This window comes from Capsicum annuum, chromosome 11 (genome assembly GCF_002878395.1).
Source record: "Capsicum annuum cultivar UCD-10X-F1 chromosome 11, UCD10Xv1.1, whole genome shotgun sequence".
Classification (NCBI taxonomy): domain Eukaryota; kingdom Viridiplantae; phylum Streptophyta; class Magnoliopsida; order Solanales; family Solanaceae; genus Capsicum; species Capsicum annuum.
This window is the reverse complement of record NC_061121.1, coordinates 117,264,925-117,274,936: the sequence shown is the minus strand read 5'-3', so window position 1 is coordinate 117,274,936 and position 10,012 is coordinate 117,264,925. Positions and strand designations below refer to the sequence as shown.

The 10,012-nt window shown below is 40.6% G+C and overlaps 1 pseudogene; it reads left to right on the top strand.

Annotated features, from left to right (window-relative positions):
- The first annotated feature begins 493 nt into the window (after positions 1-493).
- The window catches only part of LOC124888888, a 61,476-nt pseudogene continuing 51,957 nt past the window's right edge, over positions 494-10,012 (top strand).

Below are 10,012 nucleotides of genomic sequence, written 5' to 3'. Positions count from 1 at the left end.
GTTGGGTTCTGTCCCAATGGCTCAGTGTATATAGTTTAGTAGAGGCTTGTCAAACTAGATGGTTAGATTGATTAGTCTTGTGGAGAGGTCATATTTTATTACTCTCCACATCTCTTTCATCTTGAGTTATGATATTATGGAGAATATCTTGATGTTTGATTATAGTAATCCTGTTGATGAGTGTTGAATAGTATGAAAATGGCTCAAAGGGTTAGCTTGAGGCTACTTGTAGCTTTAAGCACCGTGTGATGCTTCGGGACCCATTTTTGGGGTGTTATAAACTTGGTATCAGAGCCTAAAGTTATTGGAGTCCTAGGGAGTCTGACAAGCCGCATTAGGTAGAGTCTTAATCATCGGTGTGTAGCACGCCACATCTATGAGTACGAGGCTATGAGACATTTTAGGAAAAATGGTTCTTTCTTTCTTTTAGAAGTCCATCGTTCTTATAGTTATTTTGTTTTGGCTATTAATTCATCCTCTCCTATTTCAAAGTATGCCACCTCATCGAGCTAGAAGAAATAACGATGGTCAGCAACCCCAGCCTGCTGACCCACTGAATGAAAATATGTCCCATGCCAAATTTCAGGCACTAGACCAAGCTGTCACTGTGAATGTTCTGGCCAATCTGTCCCCAAATCCACAGCAGCAGGGAGATGAATCAGATGCTGGAAGGATCCATGACTTTATGCCGATGAATCCACCAAAATTTTATTGGTCCAAGCCATATGAGGATCCACAGTTGTACTTGGATAAGGTGTGAAAGATTGCTCAGGTAATGCATATCCCTGAGGAGCATAGTGTGGAGTTTGTAGCATATCGGTTGAAAGGCCTTGCTTATGATTGGGTAGTTGCTTGAAGGAAGGGTAGAGGTGAGAGTACTGCCCCTACGTCTTGGTAAGAGTTCCAGAATGCATTCCTGGATAAGTTTTCCCCTTTAAAGATAAGAGAGGCAAAGGTAGAGGAGTTCATGAACTTGTGATAGGGCTCTATGACTATTAAAGTGTACTGTCTGAAGTTCAATCAGTACGTAAAATATGCTCCTAGCTTAGTAGCTGATAATCGGGCCAGTATGAGTAAATTTGTGACAAGAGTGTCTAGCTATGTTGTTAAGGAGTGTAGGTCTGCTATGTTAAATGGTAAGATGAATATTTCTAGGCTGATGACTCATGCTCAACAGATTGAAGCAGACAAGATCAAGGAGAGAGATAGAATGAGAGGGAATAAGAGAGCTAGGTAGGAGCAGTATAAACAGGGTCAGACTAGATAGCAGAGAGGGAATCACCCTCAGTTTCAGAATCATTCATCAAAACCAACACCATCGTTAGCTAGTGCTCCCGTACCTATGGGTGGGCAGGAGCAATGTAGCAGGTCATATACAGCCAGGTCCCAGTACAGTGTTGGCAGTAAGACAAATTATCCTCCAGGTCCTAAGTGTGGTAGGACCTACCTAGGTGAGTGTTAGGGTTAGAAAAGAGGTTGTTTTGGGTGTGGCGACTTGGGTCACAAACTTGAAGAGTGCCCACATGCCAGGCAAGGGCATCGTGATAATCGTCCTCAGACTCTGACTCAGACTGCTAGTGCTCCAGTTCAGGTGACTCGCCCAGCCCCAGCTTAGGACGCCTCTTCTAACACTACTGGTGGTCAGCGCTAGAATAGGTTCTATACTTTGCCATCTCTCCAGGAGCCGAAGGACTCTCCCGATGTTGTTACTGCTATGCTTTATATACTTCAGTTTTATGTCTATGTTTTGTTGGACCCGGGGTCCAGTTTTTCAAATGTTACACCTCTGGTTGCTTTGAATTTTGAAATTAGTCCTGAAAATATTCCTGATCGTATCTTAGTTTCTACCCCAGTGGGTGATTCGATTATTGCCCAGAAAGTATATAGAAAGTGTCCTGTTACAGTCCTTCATAGAGTCATATTAGCTGATCTTATTGAGTGGTCTAGGAGTTCTGTATCTCCCAAGAGTCATTTTATCTCTTATATTAAATCTAGAAAACTTGTTTCCAAGGGGTGACTTACTTATCTGGTTAGAGTCAAGGACACTAAGTCTGAGGCTCCAACTCTCCAGTCAGTTAGCATTGTCAATGAGTTTTCTGATGTCTTTCTAGAAGATCTCCTAGGGATACCTCCTGATAAAGAGATAAAGTTCAGGATCGATCTTCTTTCTAATACTCAGGCCATTTCTATACCTCCTTATCATAGGGCACCTGCAGAACATAAGGAGTTGAAAAAGAAACTCAAAGATCTGTTAGATAAGGGTTTCATAAGGTCCAGTGTTTCTCCTTGGGGTAATCCTGTGTTATTTCTGTAATGCCCCGCATTTTAGGCTAGAAAAAAACAATGATTTCGATGCGTTGCTAATCCCGAAGCCATAAAATCCTATGCCAATATGGCATGTTGATTATTGTGTAGCATGTGAATTCGCTCAATCTCGAATTTAGACCATAGAGGTCCTTCAACTCAAGGACAAGTTGAAACTATTTCGGTCGACTAAGTTTTAGTGGATGTTGTAAAGTGTTTCAGCTTCTATCAACAATAATTCACTATATATGTTGAATTAGGAAGCCTAATATGTGTCAAATGATAGGTATTCGAGTTAGATTTCCAACGATACCATTTTGGCTAGAATCCAACACCCGAGCAAGAAGTTATGACCTTTCAAAGTGATAAGCAACGCCTAACCACTCACCTATGGCCATTGGAAAGCATAGGAGATAGCCTAGGCGGCGCCTATGTGAACATAGGCGATACCTTAGGCTGCGCCTATGTGAAGATAGGCGATGGGATGGGCGTCGCCTATGTAAGGAATTCTGGAAATTTAAACACTCCTGTTGAGGACAAAGTGGTCCTTTTCCACCCTTACCTAGCCCTAAAACATAAGATTTAGTTCCAAGGACCCCAAAATACATATTCTTTCATCAAAAGTGCTCAATATTCTCCTTAGGGTTTCAAAATAAAAACCCAAATAGTTCAAGATTTGACAGTAGGTTTTCAAAGATAATTACATATTTGGAATCACCAATCTGCAAGCTTCAAGAAACATCTATTATCTTTGGAAATAGAGGTACGCAGGGTTATCCAAAAATCTCATGGGTGTAGTCTTTATGAACAAGCATTATTTTAAATGGGGGTTTTCAATCAAATGCTAATATCTTGCTTTCAATATAATTCCTAAGTCATTTTCTTTATGTCATGGGAATTATTTGCCTATATACTTCAATGGTTCAAACCATACATATGTGATTTGAGATTTTCCATGGAAGTTGATAAATATGAATGATAAATTGTTTCAAATTCCCATGATAATGTTTTGATACTCCATATTATAATGTGATCAACAAAAGAGAGCATGAATTTAAAATAAATATTGTTCACCACTTGTAAATAATAAACACCTTAGTTTTTACATGATTATGCATATGTGGATGTGATATTGATGACTTACAAGTCGGGTATGATGATACCCTACAGAATACGATATACAATTGAATAAAATGAAATTTGAATGCATTGATTTTACATGAGAAAAGTGGATGCCTGAAGAAGGCGTTTGAGACACAAACGGCTCATCACTGGAATAACGTGTTTGCCGACATGGAATATCGGTACCATGCTTTGTGGTCTTTCATACCTGATATTATATTATCATAAATTGGGATTATGATTAGGAGCCATGCTTTGTGGTCTTGTGCACTACCATATTTGATTTGGGTCGAGACACCATGCTTTGTGGTCTTGTGTGTCTCTCCCTTACTTATACTCTAATCTCGGCAGCAAACGAGGTTTGACAATTGGTGTAAATTATGTAGGGTATTCCACCTAGCTCAGTTGCATTTTATTATTATTGACAAAAACTATTGCATTACACCCATGTGTTTTCAAATGATTTGATACGAAATTGCTTTATAATGGTTTTCAACTATATTTTGTAAAAATATTATGTTTTGCTTTGATATCTCTGTATGCCAGTACTTTTGTGCTGACCTCTCTCCCCTCTCTAACCTTTCAGGTTTAGAGGCCCAGTCTAGGGGTCAAGAGAATCAGTAGAACATTCAGACAAAGCTGTAGAGACAAGTGGTGAGCCTTCTATGTTTCGGAAGGTCTTATGTCCTATAGTCCTTTTATCTTATATTAGTTTTGGGTCTAGTGGGGGCCTTGTCCTAGTTTTCAGATAGACATTATTTCATTCATGTAGTAGAGATTTTGCAGATAATTTTAGAGATGTTGATTTAGATTGTGGGACACTATTCCCCATTGTCGTTTTTATATGATTCTTGACCATGTTTCCGTTATATTGTGTTTCTTCCACATTACTTTGATCATATGAATTATGTGCAAGATTATCAAATAGATCGGGGTGTTTTGGGCCTCTATGATTTGAAATGCTCGTCACGGCCAGGCCCTAGTTTGGGTCGTGACAAACTTGGTATCAAAGCATGGTTTATGATCCCAGGGTGTCTACCAAATCGCGTTAGGTAGAGTCTTGTTTATGGTTATGTAGCGCACCACACTTATAAGCAGGAGGCTGCTTGGCGTTTAGGAAATATTTCCCTTCTTTGTGATTTAGTTCGTGCTTCAGAGTCTGAACTGTCCCCTAATTAATGATCACTTGTGTTTTAGAAAACACAGTTATGCCTCCACGTCGTATCATCGATCAGAATGCTCAGGCAGATGAGGTCCGTCTCACCCATGGGATGCAGACCCATGACAGGGCTCACACTCTAAAATTTGTCCCTTCTTCAGGAGTCCCTCCATTCCCAACCAGTCCATCTCGAGCTCTGCGGACTAATGCCAGCCATCCCCCAACTGCTCAGGGAGATATTTTAAATGCAAAATTCAGATGGTCTATTCATATGCTGACACAGTTGGTAGATAACTAGGATCAACGATCGAAAGATGTTGGGTTTGCATCTGTTACATCTGAGGCTACTAGAGTCGAATATTTCATAAAAATGAATCCACCTAAGTTTACTAGCACCAAGGTGGAGAAAGATCCACAGGAGTTCATGGATGAGATGGAAAAGATCTTTAAGGTGATGCATGTGGATGAGGTTGAAGGGGTGGAGCTAGGAATCTATCAGCTCAAGGACATTGTGAATCAGTTGTATGCCGACTAGGAAGATAAAAAAGGTGAAAGTGCTGAGCCCATAGTTTAGGTGAATTTGTGGAAGATTTCCTTGATCGATTCTTTTCTCTAGAGTTAAGGAAGGCCAAAGCGGAAGAGTTTATGAATCTGAAGTAGGGAAGTATGAGTGTTAGGGAGTGAAGTTTAATAAACTAGCCCACTATGCACAAGAGTTGACTAGTAATATGAGGGCCCGGATGAGGAAATTTGCATCCGGCCTTACTGATGACCTAGTACTTGAGTGCCAGGGTACTATGTTGAATAAGGAGATAGACTTTGCTCGACTGACCATTCATATGCATCGATAGAAGAGAAGAAGAAAAAGAAAAAGATTGCTGAATCTAAAGAGAAAGACAGACAGGCTAAAAGAGTTAGATCTGCATATCAGCGCCAGAGTTAGCTGCTGAGTGGTAACTGGGGTAATAAGTGGTCGAAGAAGAAGAAGTGTTTGAATAATGCACAGTTAGCAGCCAGCGCTCCAGTACCCAGACCATCGACAGACAGCAAACTTAGAGTTTTCAGACTCCTCATGGGTCCAAAGCTCTAGGTACACAGTCTCAGGGCAGTGTGGCCCAGCAATGGCGTACTCGTCTGCAGTGTGAGGTTTGCAAAACTAATTATCTAGGGAAGTGCTGGTTTGAGGGGAGAAACTGCTATACTTGTGGAAAAGTGGGTCACCTTCAGAGAGATTATCCATCTGCTGGAGTAAATGCAAAGGGGGCTAAGTCCCAAGCCGCCTCTATAGCTTTTTTTCCTAAGGGTGCCCCTTCAGCTGCCGGAAGCGATCGCAATCGGATATATTATTTGACTAACCACCAAGAGGCAGAAGCTTCACAAGATGTTGTCATCGGTATGTTATGAATCTTTTCTCGTGATGCTTATGTAATGCTTGATCCCGGGTCTACTTTATCCTATGTGACCCCTTCTATGACTGTTGTTTTCAGGTTTGAGCCCAAAGTTATTGTAGAACCCTTCTCTGTATCTAGTCTTGTAGGTGATTCTGTTGTTGCTAGAAGGGTATATAGAAATTGTGTCATGTCTGTTCATAGTATGGAAACTATGGCAGACCTTATAAAACTGGATATGATAGATTTTGATGCCATCCTTGGGATGGACTGGCTCTATTCGTGTTATGCCACCCTTGATTGTATAACCCGAATGATCACTTTTTTCTTTCCCAAATGAGAGACCAGTTATATGGGCAGGGAATTCTGTGGAACCTAGAGGTCACTTTATCTCTTATCTTAGTACCTGAAAGCTTATCTCCAAAGAGTATATGTATCATCTAATATGAGTAAAAGATTCAAAAGTTGGAAACCTTCCTCTGCAGTCAGTCCCTGTAGTGAATGAATTCCTAGAAGACTTTCCCGAATATCTCCCAGGGATACCCCCTGATAGGGAGATAGATTTTGGCATTGATGTGTTGCTAGACACTCGTCCTATTTCTATTCCGCCATATAGAATGGCTCCTGCGGAACTAAAGGAGTTAAAGGAACAGCTTGTAGACCTCCTAGACAAAGGCTTTATTTGTCCTAGTGTTTCCCCATAGGGTGAACCTGTGCTCTTCGTGCGAAAGAAGGATGGGGCCTTTCGGATGTGCATACACTACCGTCAGTTGGTTAAGGTCACGATTAAAAATAAATATCCCTTTCCTAGGATTAACAACCTTTTTGACCAGCTTCAGGGTGCCAAGTGCTTTCAAAAAATAGACCTTCATTTGGGTTATCATCAGTTGAAAGTTAGGGAGTCAGACATACCCAAGACAACCTTCTGAACCCGATATGGTCACTACGAATTTCTAGCCATGTGCTTCGGGTTTACTAATGCTCCTGCAGCCTTCATGGATATTATGAATAGATTGTTCCATCAGTTTATTGACTTGTTCATCATTGTATTTATTGATGATATTCTGATCTATTCTATGAGTAGAGAGGTTCACACCAATCACCTCTGAATTATCCTTCAGACCCTTATGGATCATCAGCTATATGCCAAATTTTTAAGTGTGAATTATGGTTAGATGCAATTGCCTTCTTGGGGTATATTGTGTCCAGTGACAGGATAAGAGTGGATCCCCAGAAAGTTGAAGCAGTGATAAAATGGCCCAGACCCACAACTCCAACCGATATTCAAAGCTTCTTGGTTTTAGCGGGGTATTACAGAAGGTTCGTAGAGAGTTTTTCTTCCATAGTTGCTTCTCTTACTAAACTGACTCAAAAAAAGATGAACTTTGTATGGTCTGACTTGTGTGAAAACCATTTTGAAAAATTGAAGGACAAGATGACTACTGCTCCTGTTTTAACCCTTCCTGAGGGTGTAGATGATTTTATGGTTTATTATGGTGCGTCCCGTATGGGACTTAGTTGTGCATTGATGCAGCATGGTAAGGTGATAACTTATGCGTCTAGGTAGTTAAAGGTGCATGAGCGTAATTACCCCACTCATGACTTGGAGTTAGCAGCCATGGTGTTTGCACTTACAATCTGGAGGCACTATCTCTTTGGAGTGCATGTTGATATTTATACTGACCATAAGAGTATACAATATGTTTTCTCATAGAACTAATTGACCCTAAGGCAGAGGCGTTGGATGGAGATTTTGAAAGACTATGATATGAGTCTGTATTACCATCCAGGCAAGGTAAATATTGTAGCCGACGCTCTCAGTAGGTTATCAATAGGCAGCCTTTCTCATGTAGAAGAAGGAAAGAAAGAGATGGTGAAGGATATTCACTGCCTTGCAAATCTGGGAGTGCGACTCTTAGATTCCGAAGATGGAGGGGTGATTGTTCATGGGTTACCTAAGTCATCTTTTTGTGGTGAAGTTACGGATAAGCAGGCTGGAGATACCATCTTGATGCAAATCAAGAAAGATGTAGGTCAACAAAAGGTTATGTCATTTAAAATTGGTGGCGATGGTATTCTGAGATTTCTGGGTAGGTTGTGCATTCCGAATGTCGATGGGCTATGGGAAAGAATACTTAATTAGGCACATACTTCGAGGTATGTCATTCACCCAGGCTCTACTAAGATGTACCATGATCTAAAAACCTTATATTGGTGGAATAACATGAAACATGATGTAGCTGATTTTGTGTCCAAGTGTTTGAACTGTCAACAAGTGAAGGTAGAAGACATGAGGCCGGGTAATACTTCCTAAGAGATAGCCCTGCCTTTATGGAAGTGGGAGATGAGAAACATGGACTTTATCGCAGTACTTCCAAGATTCCGAAACCATTATAATTCTATATGGGTGATTGTAGATTCGTTGACCAAGTCAGCCCACTTTTTGCCTGTGAGGACTAATTATTCAGGAAAGGGTTATGCTAAGATTTACATTGAGAAGATAGTTTGATTGCATAGGGCACCAGTGTCCGTTATATCCGATAGAGGTATGCAGTTTTCATATCAGTTTTGGAGATCCTTTCAGAAGGGTTTAGGTACACAAGTGAATTTAAGCATAGTTTCCACCCTTAGATGTATGGGCAAGCTGAGCGTACCATTCAGACCCTCGAAGATATTTTGAGGGCATGTGTCATTGATTTTAAAGGTAGTTGGGTAGATTACCTGGCACTAGTTGAATTCGCTTACAATAATAGCTACCATGCAAGCATCAAGATGGCTCCTTTTGAGGCTTTGTATAGGAGGAGATGTAGGTCTCTTATAGGATGGTTTGAAGTAGGTGAGACTAAGTTGTATGGGCCTGATCTTGTTCATCAGGCGATGGAGAAAGTGAAAATCATTAGAGAACGACTCAAGACTGCTTAGAGTCGTCAGAAGTCCTATGCTGATGTTCGGAGAAGAGAACTAGAGTTTGAATTTGGTGATTGGGTGTTTCTCAAGGTTTCTCCTATGAAAGGAGTTTTGCGGTTTGGAAAAAGGGGTAAATTAAGCCCTCGTTATGTAGGGCCATATCAGATTTTGAAGAAGATTGTACAGTTGCATATAAGTTAAAATTGCCTGCAAGTTTGGGTTCCGTTCATCTGGTGTTCCATATATCTATGTTGAAGAAATACATTGGAGATCATTCTATGGTATTGCCAGTAGAGGGTATCAAAGTGACAGACTCCTTGTCTTACGAAGAAGAGCCCATTAAAAGTTTAGATTGCCAAGTTCAAAAGCTGAGGAGCAAAGAGATAGCCTCAGTAAAGGTACTGTGGAGGATTCAGAAAGTCGAAGAAGCAACTTGGGAGTCAGAAGATGACGTGAGAATTAGATATTCTAATTTGTTCACTTCGATGGAGAAGGAGACAAAAGGTACAATTCCTATCATATCTTTCCTAGTCCGTTATTATACTTGAAATCATGTCTGTCTATGTCTCGCATCATCATTCGAGGATGAATGATCCTAAGGGAGGGATAATGTGACGCCCCATATTTTGCGCTAGAAAAAAACCCCATGATTTCGATGCATTGCAAATCCTGAAGCCATAAAATCCTATGCTAATACGGTATGTTAATTATTGTATAGCATATGAATCCGTTCAAGCTTGAATTTAGATCATAGAGGTACTTCAACTCAAGGATGAGTTGAAACTATTTCGGTCGACTAAGTTTTAGTGGATGTTGTAAATTATGTCAGCATCCATCAACCATAATTCTCTGTATATGTCGAATTAGGAAGCCTACTACGTGTCAAATGATAGGTATTCGAGTTAGATTTCAACCAATACAAGTTTGTCTAAAATCCAACACCCGAGCAAGAAGTTATGACCTTTCAAAGTAATAAGCGATGCCTAACCAATTGCCCATGGCCACTGGAAAGCATAGGAGATAGCCTCGACAGCGCATATATGAACATAGGTGATAGTGTAGGCGGTGCCTATGTAAACATAGACGATAGCCTATGCGGTGCCTATGTAAACATAGGCGATAGCCTAGGCGG